Source organism: Pseudophryne corroboree (genome assembly GCF_028390025.1).
Source record: "Pseudophryne corroboree isolate aPseCor3 chromosome 3 unlocalized genomic scaffold, aPseCor3.hap2 SUPER_3_unloc_21, whole genome shotgun sequence".
In the NCBI taxonomy this organism is placed as follows: domain Eukaryota; kingdom Metazoa; phylum Chordata; class Amphibia; order Anura; family Myobatrachidae; genus Pseudophryne; species Pseudophryne corroboree.
In genome coordinates this window covers 1,779,745-1,798,880 of record NW_026967510.1, presented here as the reverse complement: position 1 = coordinate 1,798,880, position 19,136 = coordinate 1,779,745, and the positions used below count along the sequence as shown (strand labels likewise).

The 19,136-nt window shown below is 52.3% G+C and overlaps 1 protein-coding gene and 1 long non-coding RNA gene across 2 annotated transcripts in view; both read left to right on the top strand.

Moving 5' to 3' along the window:
* The window catches only part of LOC134983707 (zinc finger protein OZF-like), a 314,293-nt gene that overhangs the window by 269,009 nt on the left and 26,148 nt on the right, over positions 1-19,136 (top strand). The gene's annotated exons all lie outside the window — the stretch shown is intronic.
* LOC134983692 (uncharacterized) lies at positions 16,154-17,500 on the top strand. Its single transcript, XR_010191674.1, has 3 exons — positions 16,154-16,340; positions 17,256-17,334; positions 17,453-17,500. It is a non-coding gene; the product is annotated as an uncharacterized LOC134983692 (long non-coding RNA).

The following is a 19,136-nucleotide window of genomic DNA, read 5'->3' as shown; positions in this document are numbered from 1 at the left end:
TGTCCCTACATTTCCCCATGGGCCTCTATCACTACATCCCCCCATGGGCCTCTGTCACTACACCCCCCATGGGCCTCTGTCACTGCATCCCCCATGGGCCTCTATCACTGCATTTCCCCATGGGCCTCTGTCACTACATTTCCCCCCATAGTCCTCTATCACTACATGTCCCCCATGGTCCTCTGTCACTATATCCCACCCATGGGCCTCTGTCACTACATTCTCCCCATGAGTCCCTGTCACTACATTCCCTCCCATGGGCCCCTGTCACTACATTCTCCCCATGGGTCCCTGTCACTGCATTCCCCCCCATGGGCCTCTATCACTGCATCCCCCATGGGCCTCTATTATTGCATTCCCCCATGGGCCTCTATTATTGCATTCCCTCATGGGCCTCTATTATTGCATTCCCTCATGGGCCTCTATCACTCTATCATGTGGGCCTATATCACAACCCCCCATGGGCCTCTGTCATTTCACCCCCATGGGCCTCTGTCACTACATTCCCCTCCATGGGCCTCTATCACTATCCCCCATGGGCCCATATCACTACATTCTCCCCATAGGCCACTATCGCTACTTTCTCCCCATGGGCCTCTGTCACTACATCCCCCAATGGGCCTCTTTCACTACCCCCCATGGGCGTCTGTTACTGCATCCATCCATGGGCTTCTATCACTGCATCCCCCCATGGGCCTCTATCACTACACCCCCCCCATGGGCCACTATCACTACACCCCCCCATGGGCCTTTATCACTACATTTCCCCCATGGGCCTCGGTCACTACATGTCACGCATGGGCCTCTGTCACTAAATTTTCCCCCATGGGCCTCTGTCACTACACCTCCCATGGGCCTCTATCACTGTATTCCCCCCATGGGTCCCTGTCACTACATTCCCCTCATGGCCCTCTGTCACTGCATTCCCCCATGGGCCTTTATCACTGCAACCACCCATGGGCCTCTATCACTACATTCTCTCCATGGGTCCCTGTCACTACATTCCCCACATGGGCCTCTATCACTGCATCCCTCCCCCCATGGGCCTCTATCACTACATCCCCCCCATGGGCCTCTATCACTACATCCCTCCCCCATGGGCCTCTATCACTACATTTCTTCATGGGCCTGTCACTACATTCTCCCCATGGGCCTCTATCACTACACCCCCCCCCCCCATGGGCCTATCACTACATTCTCCCCATGGGTCCGTCACTACATTCCCCACATGGGCCTCTATCACTGCATCCCTCGCCCCCATGGGCCCCTATCACTACATCTCCCCCTCCATGGGCCTCTATCACAACATCCCCCCCATGGGCCTCTATCACTACATTCCTTCATGGGCCTGTCACTACATTCTCCCCATGGGTCCCTGTCACTACATTCCCCCATGGGCCCCTATCACTACATCTCCCCCCATGGTCCTCTATCACTACATTCCCCCATGGGCCTCTGTCACTGCATTTCCCCCCATGGTCCTCTATCACTACATTCCCCCATGAGCCTCTGTCACTACACCCCCCCTCCTCCCCATGGGCCCCTGTCACTACATACTCCCCTTGGGCCTCTGTCACTGCATCCAACCATGAACCTCTATCACTGCATCCCCCCCCTTATCACTTTATCACTATATCACTATATTTCCCCCATGGGCCTTTGTCACTACATTTCTCCATGGGCCTCTGTCACTACACCCGCCCCCATGGACCTCTGTCACTACATTCTCCTCCTTGGCCTCAGCCCGGTCAGTAACAAAGCAGCTGTGACCATACATCACCCATTATTATTATACACACATCACAACATCAGGACGGGGAAAGCGCCATGTTCCCGGCTCCCTATGGGGGCCGCCATGTTGGCTTAGTCTGAGCAAGCTCTGATAATGACGTAACAGGGAGCAGGGGCTAGAGAGTAGGCGGGGCTAACGATGGCTGAGTGACGGAAATCTGCGTGCTGTGGGCGGAGCTGGAGCTAGTTGAGTGACGGGGCATCGCGGCCTATGAGAGGGAGAGAGGGCGGGGCTGGGTGTAACTGACTGGAAGCTGCGATTTATGAGCAGGAGAGTGGGCGTGGCCGCGGCCAATGGACAGGAGAGTGATAGAATACGGCGGGAGAGTGGGCGGGCAGGGAGAGGTTGTTGTGTGACGAGACGCTGCATCCAATGGGCAATGAGTGGGCGGGGCTGGAGGTAAATGAGTGACAGAGCATTGCGGCCTATGAGAGGGAGTAAGGGCGGGGCTGTGTTTAACTGTGACTGGAAGCTGCGACCTATAAGCAGTGAGTGGGCGGGGCTGCTCCTGGTTGCTGAGTTACCGTGGTAGTCACTACCCATAATCCCATGCGTTATGCTGACGATCCCACGGAAATGTCGCCCCGCCCACTTCCGGTACACATTTCTCCGTCCAGGCCAGGGTGTGAGCTGCTGCCTTATCCTCCAGGTAATGTCCCCTCATCCCACCTGTCTCCTGCTCCCACCTCTCCTAATACCCCCTCTCCTGCCCCCACCTCTCCTAATACCCCCTCTCCTGCCCCCATCCTCTCCTAATACCCCCTCTCCTGCCCCCATCCTCTCCTTATACCCCCTCCCCTGCCCCCATCCTCTCCTATTACCCCCTCTCCTGCCCCCATCCTCTCCTATTACCCCCTCTCCTGCCCCAACCTCTCCTAATACCCCCTCTCCTGCCCCCAACCTCTCCTATTACCCCCTCTCCTGCCCCCAACCTCTCCTAATACCCCTCTCCTGCCCCCATCCTCTCCTAATACCCCCTCTCCTAATATCCCCTCTCCTGCCCCAACCTCTCCTAATACCCCCTCTCCTGCCCCATCCTCTCCTAATACCCCCTCTCCTGCCCCCATCCTCTCCTAATACCCCCTCTCCTGCCCCCATCCTCTCCTAATACCCCACTCCTGCCCCAACCTCTCCTAATACCCCCTCTCCTGCCCCCATCCTCTCCTAATACCCCCTCTCCTGCCCCATCCTCTCCTAATACCCCTCTCCTGCCCCCATCCTCTCCTAATACCCTCTCTCCTGCCCCCATCCTCTCCTAATACCCTCTCTCCTGCCCCCATCCTCCCCTAATACCCCCTCTCCTGCCCCCAACCTCTCCTAATACCCCCTCTCCTGCCCCCATCCTCTCCTAATACCCACTCTCCTGCACCCATCCTCTCCTATTACCCCCTCTCCTGCCCCCATCCTCTCCTATTACCCCCTCTCCTGCCCCCATCCTCTCCTATTACCCCCTCTCCTGCCCCCAACCTCTCCTAATACCCTTCTCCTGCCCCCATCCTCTCCTAATACCCCCTCTCCTGCCCCCATCCTCTCCTAATATCCCCTCTCCTGCCCCAACCTCTCCTAATACCCCCTCTCCTGCCCCATCCTCTCCTAATACCCCCTCTCCTGCCCCCATCCTCTCCTAATACCCCCTCTCCTGCCCCCATCCTCTCCTAATACCCCTCTCCTGCCCCATCCTCTCCTAATACCCCCTCTCCTGCCCCAACCTCTCGTAATACCCCCTCTCCAGCCCCATCCTCTCGTAATACCCCCTCTCCTGCCCGAACCTCTCCTAATACCCCCTCACCTGCCCCTATATTCTCCTAATACCCTCACACCTGCCCCTATATTCTCCTAATGCCCCCTCACCTGCTGCCCCCGGCATTCTCCTAATGCCCCCTCACCTGCTGCCCCCGGCATTCTCCTAATGCCCCCTCACCTGCTGCCCCCGGCATTCTCCTAATGCCCCCTCACCTGCTGCCCCCGGCATTCTCCTAATGCCCCTTCACCTGCTGCCCCCGGCATTCTCCTAATGCCCCCTCACCTGCTGCCCCCGGCATTCTCCTAATGCCCCCTCACCTGCTGCCCCCGGCATTCTCCTAATGCCCCCTCACCTGCTGCCCCCGGCATTCTCCTAATGCCCCCTCACCTGCTGCCCCCGGCATTCTCCTAATGCCCCCTCCCCTGCTGCCCCTGACATTCTCCTAATGCCCCCTCACCTGCTGCCCCTGACATTCTCCTAATGCCCCCTCACCTGCTGCCCCTGACATTCTCCTAATGCCCCCTCACCTGCTGCCCCTGCATTCTCCTAATGCCCCCTCACCTGCTGCCCCTGCATTCTCCTAATGCCCCCTCAGCTGCTGCCTATGCATTCTCCTAATGCCCCCTCACCTGCCGCCCCTCACATTCTCCTAATGCCTGCTGCCCCTGACATTATCCTAATTAATGCCCCCTCTCCTGCCCCTGACATTGTCCTAATGCCCCATCACCTGCTGCCCCTGCATTCTCCTAATGCCCCCTTAGCTGCTGCCCCTGCATTCTCCTAATGCCCCCTTAGCTGCTGCCCCTGCATTCTCCTAATGCCCCCTTAGCTGCTGCCTATGCGTTCTCCTAATGCCCCCTCACCTGCTGCCCCTGCATTCTCCTAATGCCCCCTCACCTGCTGCACCCGGCATTCTCCTAATGCCCCCTCACCTGCTGCCCCCGGCATTCTCCTAATGCCCCCTCACCTGCTGCCCCCGGCATTCTCCTAATGCCCCCTCACCTGCTGCCCCTGACATTCTCCTAATGCCCCCTCACCTGCTGCCCCTGACATTCTCCTAATGCCCCCTCACCTGCTGCCCCTGACATTCTCCTAATGCCCCCTCACCTGCTGCCCCTGCATTCTCCTAATGCCCCCTCACCTGCTGCCCCTGCATTCTCCTAATGCCCCCTCAGCTGCTGCCCCTGACATTCTCCTAATGCCCCCTCACCTGCTGCCCCTGCATTCTCCTAATGCCCCCTCACCTGCTGCCCCTGACATTCTCCTAATGCCCTCTCACCTGCTGCCCCTGCATTCTCCTAATGCCCCCTCAGTTGCTGCCTATGCATTCTCCTAATGCCCCCTCACCTGCCGCCCCTCACATTCTCCTAATGCCTGCTGCCCCTGACATTATCCTAATTAATGCCCCCTCTCCTGCCCCTGACATTGTCCTAATGCCCCATCACCTGCTGCCCCTGACACTCTCCTAATGCCTCCTCACCTGCTGCCCCCTGCCTGTCGCCTGCTACCCCCTGCCTGTACCCTACCACCCCGTCTGTCACCCGCCTCTCCTGCCACCCCCTGCCTCTACCCTGCCTGTCACCCACCTCTCATGCCACCCCCTGCCTGTCATCTGTTACTCCCTGTATGTCACCCGCCTCTGCTGATGCCCCTGCCGGTCACCCACCTCTCATGCCATCCCCTGCATGTCATCTGCCTCCCCATGCCACTCGCTGCCTGTCACCCACCTTTCCTTCCACCTCTTGCCTGTACCCTGCCACCCGCCTCTCCTGCCGCCCCCAGTCTATACCCTACCACCCCGTCCTGTACCTTACCACCCCCTGTCTGTCACCCACTTCTCATGCCGTCATCTGCCTTTCCCTGTATGTCACCTGCCTCTCCTGCCACCCCCTGCATGTCACCCACCTCTTTTGCCATCCCTTGCATGTCATCTGCCACTCCCTGTATGTCACCCGCCTCTCCTGCCACACCCTGCCTCTCTCCTGCCACCCGCTGCCTGTCACCCACCTCTCCTGCCACCCCCTGCCTGTCACCCACCGCTCCTGCCACCCCCTGCCTGTACCCTACCACCCCGTCTGTCGCCTGCCTCTCTTGCCACCACCTGCCATCCTCAGTCTATACCCTACCACCCTGTCCTGTACCCTGCCAGTCGTCTGCAGCCGCTTGCCAGTTGCCTGACACTCCTGCTGCCCCCTGTCTCTCCTACCACCCCCTGTCTGTCACCTGCCACCACCTGCCTCTCCTACCACCCCCTGCCCATCACCTGCCACCACCTGCCTCTCCTACCACCCCCTGTCTGTCACCTGCCACCACCTGCCTCTCCTACCACCCCCCTGCCCATCACCTGCCACTTTCCTGCCTCTACTACCACCTGCTGTCTTTCACCTGCCACCGCCTGTCTTACCTGTGCTTCTCTGCCTGTACCTTTCCTCCATTGCCTCTTCTACCACCCCATGCCCGTCATCTTCCACCAGCTGCATCTCCGGCCACCCACATGTCCGTCACCTGGCTCTCCTGCTTGCACCCTGCTGCCTCACCTGCAGCCCCCTACTCATCACCTGCCTCTCCTGCATCTGCCTGGCTGTACCCTGACGCAGCTTCCTCTCCTGCCCCCCCTTTCCATCACCTGCTGTCCCCCCTGACTGTCACCTGGCATTACCCCCATGGCCGTCACCTGTCGTTCCCCCCCACCCCTGGCCGTCACCTGTCGTCGTTCTCAATGCGCGCCCCCCCCCTGGCCGTCACCTGTCGTTTCAAACACCCCCCCCCCTGCCCGTCACCTGTCGTTTCCCCGCCCCCCCCCCCCCCCCCAATCCCCCGGCCGTCACCTGTCGTTCTCCCCCCCCCCCCCCCCCGGCCGTCACCTGTCGTCGTGCCTGGTGGCTGCATGGGGGAGGAGTTGCGTGACCGGTGGCTGCATGGGGGAGGAGTTGCGTGACCGGTGGCTGCATGGGGGAGGAGTTGCGTGACCGGTGGCTGCATGGGGGAGGAGTTGCGTGACCGGTGGCTGCATGGGGGAGGAGTTGTGTGACCGGTGGCTGTATGAGGGAGAAGTTGTGTGACCTTGTGGCTTTATGGGGGTGAGGTTGCGTGACCGGTGGCTTTATGGGGGTGAGGTTGCGTGACCGGTGGTTGCATGGGGGGTGTGAGGTTGCGTGACCGGTGGCTGCATTGGGGGTATAACCAGCAGGCACAGCATAGTGAGGGTGGGATGTGTGATTGTAGCTGCATGGGGGTGGGGTGTGTGACCAGTAGGCACATCAGTGAGGGTGGGATGTGTGACCGGTGGCTGCATGGGGGAGGGTTGCGTGTCAGGTGGCTACATGGGTGCGGGGTAGGTGTCAGTAGGCACATCAGTGTGGGTCGGATGTGTGACCGGTGGCTGCATGGGGGAGGGGAGCGTGTCAGATGGGTGCGGGGTAGGTGACCAGTAGGCACATCAGTGAGGGTGGGATGTGTGACCGGTGGCTGCATGGGGAGGGGTGCGTGTCAGGTGGCTACATGGGTGCGGGGTAGGTGTCAGTAGGCACATCAGTGAGGGTAGAACGCTCTGCACACATGGGGTTGGGTGTACCTGTGTATCAGTGACGTGCGGGGAGACGGAGCTTTTCCTGTCATACTAACATATACGCCACAGTTTTGACTATATACAGTATATAAAAAATACAAAGAACATATAAATATCATCTTTGTATTATTCTAATAATTTCTGTAGTCAAAGGCCTGAAGTAAAAATTCTATGGTAGGTGAGGCAGTGCCCCCCCCCCCCCCTCCACCTACCTTACCCGCACTCACCAAATGTATACTACTCCTCCTGTGTATAATGCCCAAATGTGTGTAAACTGCTGCACCTGTGTACAATGCCCACGTGTGTATACCTCTGCACCTATGTATAATGCCCACGTGTGTATACCTCTGCACCTGTGTCCAATGCCCACGTGTGTATACCTCTGCACCTGTGTCTAATGCCCACGTGTATATACCTCTGCACCTGTGTCCAATGCCCACGTGTATATACCTCTGCACCTGTGTCCAATGCCCACGTGTGTATACCTCTGCACCTGTGTATAATGCCCACGTGTGTATACCTCTGCACCTGTGTCTAATGCCCACGTGTGTATACCTCTGCACCTGTGTATAATGCCCACGTGTGTATACCTCTGCACCTGTGTCTAATGCCCACGTGTGTATACCTCTGCACCTGTGTATAATGCCCACGTGTGTATACCTCTGCACCTGTGTATAATGCCCACGTGTGTATACCTCTGCACCTGTGTATAATGCCCACGTGTGTATACCTCTGCACCTGTGTATAATGCCCACGTGTGTATACCTCTGCACCTGTGTATAATGCCCACGTGTGTATACCTCTGCACCTGTGTATAATGCCCACGTGTGTATACCTCTGCACCTGTGTATAATGCCCACGTGTATATACCTCTGTACCTGTGTCTAATGCCCACGTGTGTATACCTCTGCACCTGTGTCTAATGCCCACGTGTGTATACCTCTGCACCTGTGTATAATGCCTACGTGTGTATACCTCTGCACCTGTGTATAATGCCCACGTGTGTATACCTCTGCACCTGTGTCTAATGCCCACGTGTATATACCTCTGCACCTGTGTCTAATGCCCACGTGTGTATACCTCTGCACCTGTGTATAATGCCCACGTGTGTATACCTCTGCACCTGTGTCTAATGCCCACGTGTGTATACCTCTGCACCTGTGTATAATGCCCACGTGTGTATACCTCTGCACCTGTGTCTAATGCCCACGTGTGTATACCTCTGCACCTGTGTATAATGCCCACGTGTGTATACCTCTGCACCTGTGTATAATGCCCACGTGTGTATACCTCTGCACCTGTGTATAATGCCCACGTGTGTATACCTCTGCACCTGTGTATAATGCCCACGTGTGTATACCTCTGCACCTGTGTATAATGCCCACGTGTATATACCTCTGTACCTGTGTCTAATGCCCACGTGTGTATACCTCTGCACCTGTGTCTAATGCCCACGTGTATATACCTCTGCACCTGTGTCTAATGCCCACGTGTGTATACCTCTGCACCTGTGTATAATGCCCACGTGTGTATACCTCTGCACCTGTGTATAGTGCCCACGTGTATATACCTCTGCACCTGTGTATAATGCCCACGTGTATATACCTCTGCACCTGTGTATAATGCCCACGTGTATATACCACTGCACCTGTGTATAATGCCCACGTGTGTATACCTCTGCACCTGTGTATAATGCCCACGTGTATATACCTCTGCACCTGTGTATAATGCCCACGTGTGTATACCTCTGCACCTGTGTATATAGCCCACGTGTGTATACCTCTGCACCTGTGTATAATGCCCACGTGTATATACCTCTGCACCTGTGTATATAGCCCACGTGTGTATACCTCTGCACCTGTGTATAATGCCCACGTGTGTATACCTCTGCACCTGTGTATAATGCCCACGTGTGTATACCTCTGCACCTGTGTATATAGCCCACGTGTATATACCTCTGCACCTGTGTATAATGCCCACGTGTGTGTATACCTCTGCACCTGTGTCTAATGCCCACGTGTGTATACCTCTGCACCTGTGTATAATGCCCACGTGTGTATACCTCTGCACCTGTGTATAATGCCCACGTGTATATACCACTGCACCTGTGTATAGTGCCCACGTGTGTATACCTCTGCACCTGTGTATAATGCCCACGTGTGTATACCTCTGCACCTGTGTATAATGCCCACGTGTGTATACCTCTGCACCTGTGTATAATGCCCACGTGTGTATACCTCTGCACCTGTGTATAATGCCCACGTGTATATACCTCTGCACCTGTGTATAATGCCCACGTGTGTATACCTCTGCACCTGTGTAAAATGCCCACGTGTGTATACCTCTGCACCTGTGTATAATGCCCACGTGTGTATACCGCTGCACCTGTGTATAATGCCCACGTGTGTATACCTCTGCACCTGTGTATAATGCCCACGTGTGTATACCACTGCACCTGTGTATAGTGCCCACGTGTGTATACCTCTGCACCTGTGTCTAATGCCCACGTGTATATACCTCTGCACCTGTGTATAGTGCCCACGTGTGTATACCTCTGCACCTGTGTATAATGCCCACGTGTGTATACCTCTGCACCTGTGTATAATGCCCACGTGTGTATACCTCTGCACCTGTGTATAATGCCCACGTGTATATACCTCTGCACCTGTGTATAATGCCCACGTGTATATACCTCTGCACCTGTGTATAATGCCCACGTGTATATACCTCTGCACCTGTGTATAATGCCCACGTGTATATACCTCTGCACCTGTGTATATAGCCCACGTGTGTATACCTCTGCACCTGTGTATATAGCCCACGTGTGTATACCTCTGCACCTGTGTATAATGCCCACGTGTGTATACCTCTGCACCTGTGTATAATGCCCACGTGTATATACCTCTGCACCTGTGTATAATGCCCACGTGTATATACCTCTGCACCTGTGTATAATGCCCACGTGTGTATACCTCTGCACCTGTGTATAGTGCCCACGTGTATATACCTCTGCACCTGTGTATAATGCCCACGTGTATATACCACTGCACCTGTGTATAATGCCCACGTGTATATACCTCTGCACCTGTGTATATAGCCCACGTGTGAATACCTCTGCACCTGTGTATAATGCCCACGTGTATATACCACTGCACCTGTGTATAATGCCCACGTGTGTATACCTCTGCACCTGTGTATAGTGCCCACGTGTATATACCTCTGCACCTGTGTACAATGCCCACGTGTGTATACCTCTGCACCTGTGTATAATGCCCACGTGTGTATACCTCTGCACCTGTGTATAGTGCCCACGTGTATATACCTCTGCACCTGTGTACAATGCCCACGTGTGTATACCTCCACGTGTGTATACCTCTGCACCTGTGTATAATGCCCACGTGTATATACCTCTGCACCTGTGTATAATGCCCACGTGTGTATACCACTGCACCTGTGTATAATGCCCACGTGTGTATACCTCTGCACCTGTGTATAGTGCCCACGTGTGTATACCTCTGCACCTGTGTATAATGCCCACGTGTGTATACCTCTGCACCTGTGTATAATGCCCACGTGTGTATACCGCTGCACCTGTGTATAATGCCCACGTGTGTATACCTCTGCACCTGTGTATAATGCCCACGTGTATATACCACTGCACCTGTGTATAGTGCCCACGTGTGTATACCTCTGCACCTGTGTATATAGCCCACGTGTGTATACCTCTGCACCTGTGTATAATGCCCACGTGTATATACCTCTGCACCTGTGTATAGTGCCCACGTGTATATACCTCTGCACCTGTGTCTAATGCCCACGTGTATATACCTCTGCACCTGTGTCTAATGCCCACGTGTGTATACCTCTACACCTGTGTATAATGCCCACGTGTGTATACCTCTGCACCTGTGTATAATGCTCACGGGTGTATACCTCTGCACCTGTGTATAATGCCCACGTGTGTATACCTCTACACCTGTGTATAATGCCCACGTGTGTATACCTCTGCACCTGTGTATAATGCTCACGGGTGTATACCTCTGCACCTGTGTATAATGCTCACGGGTGTATACCTCTGCACCTGTGTATAATGCCCACGTGTGTATACCTCTGCACCTGTGTATAATGCCCACGTGTGTATACCTCTGCACCTGTGTATAATGCCCACGTGTGTATACCTCTGCACCTGTGTATAATGCCCACGTGTGTATACCTCTGCACCTGTGTCTAATGCCCACGTGTATATACCTCTGCACCTGTGTCTAATGCCCACGTGTGTATACCTCTGCACCTGTGTATAATGCCCACGTGTGTATACCTCTGCACCTGTGTATAGTGCCCACGTGTATATACCTCTGCACCTGTGTATAATGCCCACGTGTATATACCACTGCACCTGTGTATAATGCCCACGGGTGTGTACCTCTGCACCTGTGTATAATGCCCACGTGTATATACCACTGCACCTGTGTATAATGCCCACGTGTGTATACCTCTGCACCTGTGTATAATGCCCACGTGTGTATACCTCTGCACCTGTGTATAGTGCCCACGTGTGTATACCTCTGCACCTGTGTATAATGCCCACGTGTGTATACCTCTGCACCTGTGTATAATGCCCACGTGTGTATACCGCTGCACCTGTGTATAATGCCCACGTGTGTATACCTCTGCACCTGTGTATAATGCCCACGTGTATATACCACTGCACCTGTGTATAGTGCCCACGTGTGTATACCTCTGCACCTGTGTATATAGCCCACGTGTGTATACCTCTGCACCTGTGTATAATGCCCACGTGTATATACCACTGCACCTGTGTATAGTGCCCACGTGTGTATACCTCTGCACCTGTGTATAATGCCCACGTGTGTATACCTCTGCACCTGTGTCTAATGCCCACGTGTATATACCTCTGCACCTGTGTCTAATGCCCACGTGTGTATACCTCTACACCTGTGTATAATGCCCACGTGTGTATACCTCTGCACCTGTGTATAATGCTCACGTGTGTATACCTCTGCACCTGTGTCTAATGCCCACGTGTGTATACCTCTGCACCTGTGTATATAGCCCACGTGTGTATACCTCTGCACCTGTGTCTAATGCCCACGTGTGTATACCTCTGCACCTGTGTATATAGCCCACGTGTGTATACCTCTGCACCTGTGTATAATGCCCACGTGTGTATACCTCTGCACCTGTGTATAATGCCCACGTGTGTATACCTCTGCACCTGTGTATAATGCCCACGTGTGTATACCTCTGCACCTGTGTCTAATGCCCACGTGTATATACCTCGGCACCTGTGTCTAATGCCCACGTGTGTATACCTCTGCACCTGTGTATAATGCCCACGTGTGTATACCTCTGCACCTGTGTATAGTGCCCACGTGTGTATACCTCTGCACCTGTGTATAGTGCCCACGTGTATATACCACTGCACCTGTGTATAATGCCCACGTGTGTATACCTCTGCACCTGTGTATAATGCCCACGTGTGTATACCTCTGCACCTGTGTATAATGCCCACGTGTGTATACCTCTGCACCTGTGTCTAATGCCCACGTGTGTATACCTCTGCACCTGTGTATAATGCCCACGTGTGTATACCTCTGCACCTGTGTATAATGCTCACGGGTGTATACCTCTGCACCTGTGTATAATGCCCACGTGTGTATACCTCTGCACCTGTGTATAATGCCCACGTGTGTATACCTCTGCACCTGTGTATAATGCCCACGTGTGTTTATACCTCTGCACCTGTGTATAATGCCCACGTGTATATACCTCTGCACCTGTGTATAATGCCCACGTGTGTATACCTCTGCACCTGTGTATAATGCCCACGTGTGTATACCTCTGCACCTGTGTATAATGCCCACGTGTGTATACCTCTGCACCTGTGTATAATGCCCACGTGTGTATACCTCTGCACCTGTGTATAATGCCCACGTGTGTATACCACTGCACCTGTGTACAATGCCCACGTGTATATACCTCTGCACCTGTGTCTAATGCCCACGTGTATATACTACTGCACCTGTGTCTAATGCCCACGTGTGTATACCTCTGCACCTGTGTATAATGCCCACGTGTGTATACCTCTGCACCTGTGTATAATGCCCACGTGTGTATACCTGTGCACCTGTGTATAATGCCCACGTGTGTGTATACCTCTGCACCTGTGTATATAGCCCACGTGTGTATACCTCTGCTCCTGTGTATAATGCCCACGTGTGTATACCTCTGCACCTGTGTATAATGCCCACGTGTGTATACCTGTGCACCTGTGTATAATGCCCACGTGTGTGTATACCTCTGCACCTGTGTATATAGCCCACGTGTGTATACCTCTGCTCCTGTGTATAATGCCCACGTGTGTATACCGCTGCACCTGTGTATAATGCCCACGTGTGTATACCTCTGCACCTGTGTATAATGCCCACGTGTGTATACCTCTGCACCTGTGTATAATGCCCACGTGTGTATACCTCTGCACCTGTGTATATAGCCCACGTGTGTATACCTCTGCTCCTGTGTATAATGCCCACGTGTATAATGCCCACGTGTGTATACCTCTGCACCTGTGTATAATGCCCACGTGTGTATACCTCTGCACCTGTGTATAATGCCCACGTGTGTATACCTCTGCACCTGTGTATATAGCCCACGTGTGTATACCTCTGCACCTGTCTAATGCCCACGTGTGTATGCCTCTGCACCTGTGTCTAATGCCCACGTGTGTATACCTCTGCACCTGTGTCTAATGCCCACGTGTGTATACCACTGCACCTGTGTATATAGCCCACGTGTGTATACTTCTGCACCTGTGTCTAATGCCCACGTGTGTATACCTCTGTACCTGTGTATAATGCCCACGTGTATATACCTCTGCACCTGTGTATAATGCCCACGTGTATATACCTCTGCACCTGTGTATATAGCCCACGTGTGTATACCTCTCCACCTGTGTATAATGCCCATGTGTGTATACCTCTGCACCTGTGTATAATGCCCACGTGTATATACCTCTGCACCTGTGTATAATGCCCACGTGTGTATACCTCTGCACTTGTGTCTAATGACCACGTGTGTATACCACTGCACCTGTGTCTAATGCCCACGTGTGTATACCTCTGCACCTGTGTATAATGCTCACGTGTATATACCTCTGTACCTGTGTCTAATGCCCACGTGTGTATACCTCTGCACCTGTGTATAATGCCCACGTGTGTATACCTCTGCACCTGTGTCTAATAACCACGTGTGTATACCTCTGCACCCGTGTCTAATGCCCACGTGTGTATACCTCTGCACCTGTGTATAATGCCCACGTGTATATACCTCTGCACCTGTGTCTAATGCCCACGTGTGTGTACCTCTGCACCTGTGTATAATGCCCACGTGTATATACCTCTGCACCTGTGTATAATGCCCACGTGTGTATACCTCTGCACCTGTGTCTAATGCCCACGTGTTTATACCTCTCCACCTGTGTATAATGCCCACGTGTGTATACCGCTGCACCTGTGTATAATGCCCACGCCTCTGCACCTGTGTCTAATGCCCACGTGTGTATACCTCTGCACCTGTGTCTAATGCCCACGTGTGTATACCTCTGCACCTGTGTCTAATGCCCACGTGTGTATACCTCTGCACCTGTGTCTAATGCCCACGTGTGTATACCTCTGCACCTGTGTATAATGCCCACGTGTGTATACCGCTGCACCTGTGTATATAGCCCACATGTATATACCACTGCACCTGTGTATATAGCCCACGTGTGTATACCTCTCCACCTGTGTATAATGCCCACGTGTGTATACCTCTGCACCTGTGTAAAATGCCCACGTGTGTATACCTCTCCACCTGTGTATAATGCCCACGTGTGTATACCTCTGCACCTGTATATAATGCCCACGTGTGTATACCTCTGCACCTGTGTATATGGCCCACGTGTGTATACCGCTGCACCTGTGTATAATGCCCACGTGTGTATACCTCTGCACCTGTGTATAATGCCCACGTGTGTATACCTCTGCACCTGTGTATAATGCTCACGTGTGTATACCTCTGCACCTGTGTATAATGCTCACGTGTGTATACCTCTGCACCTGTGTATAATGCCCACGTGTGTATACCTCTGCACCTGTGTCCAATGCCCACGTGTGTATACCTCTGCACCTGTGTCCAATGCCCACGTGTGTATACCTCTGCACCTGTGTCCAATGCCCACGTGTGTATACCTCTGCACCTGTGTCCAATGCCCACGTGTGTATACCTCTGCACCTGTGTCCAATGCCCACGTGTGTATACCTCTGCACCTGTGTCCAATGCCCACGTGTGTATACCTCTGCACCTGTGTCCAATGCCCACGTGTGTATACCTCTGCACCTGTGTCCAATGCCCACGTGTGTATACCTCTGCACCTGTGTCCAATGCCCACGTGTGTATACCTCTGCACCTGTGTGTAATCCTTGGGCTCATATATTGTGTGTAAATCTGGCTCTGGTACTAGCCAGTGCCTCCTGATAAATGTACCTCACCGCACGTCCCTGGTGTGTATGTCTGGTAGGTACATTGAGTAAAAAGAAGATAACCATAATGCAGAGGTAAGTGTGCCCGTTATAGGACAGGTACACTGTGTGGGTTGGGATGAGTGTGTCTATTGGCACAATAGTAATAATACAGGGACATGACTGGGGAGGTGAGGGGATCTGGGAGTGTCACTGTGACATCAGTTATATCTATAGTAATAATACAGGGACATGACTGGGGAGGTGAGGGGATCTGGGAGCGTCACTGTGACATCAGTTATATCTATAGTAATAATACAGGGACATGACTGGAGAGGTGAGAGGATCTGGGAGTGTCACAGTGAAATCACTTATATCTATAGTAATAATACAGGTATATGACTGGGGAGGTGAGGGGAACTGGGAGCGTCACAGTGCCATCACATATCTATTAATAATACAGGGACATGACTGGGGAGATGAGAAGATCTGTGAGTATTTACAGTGATGTCTCCCCCATTTCGCAGGGTTACGCAGTAGTGAAGAAGACATCCGGTGAGTGTGAGACACCGAGCAGCCATCCCCGTGTGTCAGGAGGACTGCGCAGGACCCAGAGCCCCATCACGGTGCCTCCACCTCACTCACTGACACATGAGACACATTGACCAGAATATCCTGGAACTCCCTAACAAGATCATTCAGCTGCTGACTGGAGAGGTGACTCATGGGAATGGGACATTATACAGTAACACCAGGGGATGTGTCTGGGTAATGACTGGAGAGGTGACTGCTGTGAATGGGACATTATATAGTAACACCAGGGGATGTGTCTGGGTGATGACTGGAGAGGTGACTGCTGGGAATGAGGCATTATACAGTAACACCAGGGGACGTGTCTGGGTGATGACTGGAGGTATGACTGCTGGGAATGGGACATTATACAGTAACACCAGGGGATGTGTCTGGGTGATGACTGGAGAGGTGACTGCTGGGAATTGGGCATTATACAGTAACACTGGGGGACGTGTCTGGGTGGTGACTGGAGGTATGACTGCTGGGAATGGGACATTATACAGTAACACCAGGGGATGTGTCTGGGTGATGACTGGAGAGGTGACTGCTGGGAATTGGGCATTATACAGTAACACTGGGGGACGTGTCTGGGTGATGACTGGAGAGGTGACTGCTGGGAATGGGATATTATACAGTAACACCGGGCTATGTGTCTGGGTGATGACTGGAGAGGTGACTGCTGGGAATGAGGCATTATACAGTAACACCGGGGGATGTGTCTGGGTGATGACCGGAGAGGTGACTGCCGGGAATGGGACATTATACAGTAACACCAGGGGATGTGTCTGGGTGATGACTGGAGAGGTGACTGCTGGGAATGAGGCATTATACAGTAACACCGGGGGATGTGTCTGGGTGATGACTGGAGAGGTGACTGCTGGGAATGGGGCATTATACAGTAACACCAGGGGATGTGTCTGGGTGATACTGGAGAGGTGACTGCTGGGAATGGGGCATTATACAGTAACACCAGGGGACGTGTCTGGGTGATGACTGTATCACGGTGTGTGTCAGGTACCTATAAGGTGTCATGATGTCACTGTCTATGTCTCCATGCAGGAGGTGGAGTATATAGAGGAACACAGGGGTCTGTACAAGGACGTGATGATGGAGAATCACCGGCCCCTCACATCACTGGGTAAGAGGAGACTGTCATGTATTGTACAGGGGAGAGCAGGTATGGGGGCCCCTATATACACACCTTATCTGCTAATCACATATATACACTGTACTCAGTCACTGTGTGTCTCCTACAGATGGGCCCAGTAACAGAGATACCCCAGAGAGATGTCCCCGTCCTCTGCATTCCCAGGATTGTACAGAGGAGAATCACAGGATCCCACAGGAGGATCAGGTAGGTGGGATTTAGGGTCTCCCCAATATACCAAAGTGACTGTCACTATATAATGTGTAGAGGAGCTGTGTGTTTTATACACTGATATTATACTGTTTCACCTCAGTTTAACCAAACAGTATGCAAATGCCATTGTATTTTTTGGGTTATTTAGATAGAACGTCTTTCTCGTATAAAGGCAGAAGATATAAGGAGAGAAGATGAGACGTATATGACTGATATGAAGGCAGAAGATATAGAGGGAGAAGAAGAGACGTATATGACTGATATGAAGGCAGAAGATATAGAGGGAGAAGAAGAGACGTATGTGACTGATATAAAGACAGAAGATATAGAGGGAGAAGAAGAGACGTATGTGACTGGTATAAAGGCAGAAGATACAGAGGGAGAAGAAGAGACGTATGTGACTGATATAAAGGCAGAAGATACAGAGGGAGAAGAAGAGATGTATGTGACTGATATGAAGGCAGAAGATATAGAGGGAGAAGAAGAGACGTATGTGACTGATATAAAGGCAGAAGATATAGAGGGAGAAGAAGAGATGTATGTGAAGGGTGATCAGCAGTGTAAGGAGGAGGAGATCCCTACAGATATCAGCACAGGTGAGTAATAAACACTTATTACAGAAGTAACATATTCTCATTGCTCAGTCACTACAGCAATCTCTTATCCTACACCCTCCTCCACCATCAGCCCTGTTCTCAGTTGGGTGTTTATAACACAAGGCTATCCGTGACAAACACCACATGAAGAGCGTTATTACACACATCACTAAAGTGTTATTAAAAGTAACAAGCAGAAGTTTATTTTTAGGGATCATATATAAGTAGTAGTGTGTTTTTTGTGGAGCGTCTAATTTGTATGGGATCTAAATTTCTCAGTTTAGCAACCTTTTATTAAATAACCTTCATTTTGTTAGATGATGCAGGTATTAAATAACTCCTTGTATGTAGTAGACCTTTGGCTCCCCACAGAAACCAGAGAGAAGGACATTATTAGCATTGGGGTGATCTGTAGACCACCTGGCCAGGGGCAGGATTTGGACAGGAATCTATTGTTGGACATCACTAAAATGGCTTTAAAGGGAGAAGTCCTAATCATGGGAGACTTTAATTTAACTGATACAAATTGGGTGGGGGTCTTTTGCAAGATCAGCTACAAGTGGAAAATTTCTATATTCCTTACAGGGAGCATCTCTCAATAAACAGCAGATATATCCCTTCTGCATAGAAGAGCGGTCGGGAAAGAAAGAGGTAAAACCTCCTTTCTCTTTCATCCTTTAGGGGACACTGGAGTCTTATACAGTAGGGGTGTGAAGCTTGCAACCGGAGGTGTGGCACAATCTAAAAATTAGCATTGTCTCCACATTCGGCTCCTCCCCCTTCACATCCCTCAATTTGAAAAATTGTTCCAAGGGGGTACCAGCACAAGAAGGGAGCTCCTGCTCCATTTCAATATTGAGACTGAGTTACCCTAATGTAAAGGGGGACGAAAGTCTTAAGAATAGAGAGACAATGATCCCTACTAAAGGGGATCTGCATCTCTCCTCAGAAAATCCGGAGCACAGAGTCAGCAGTGAGTAAAGG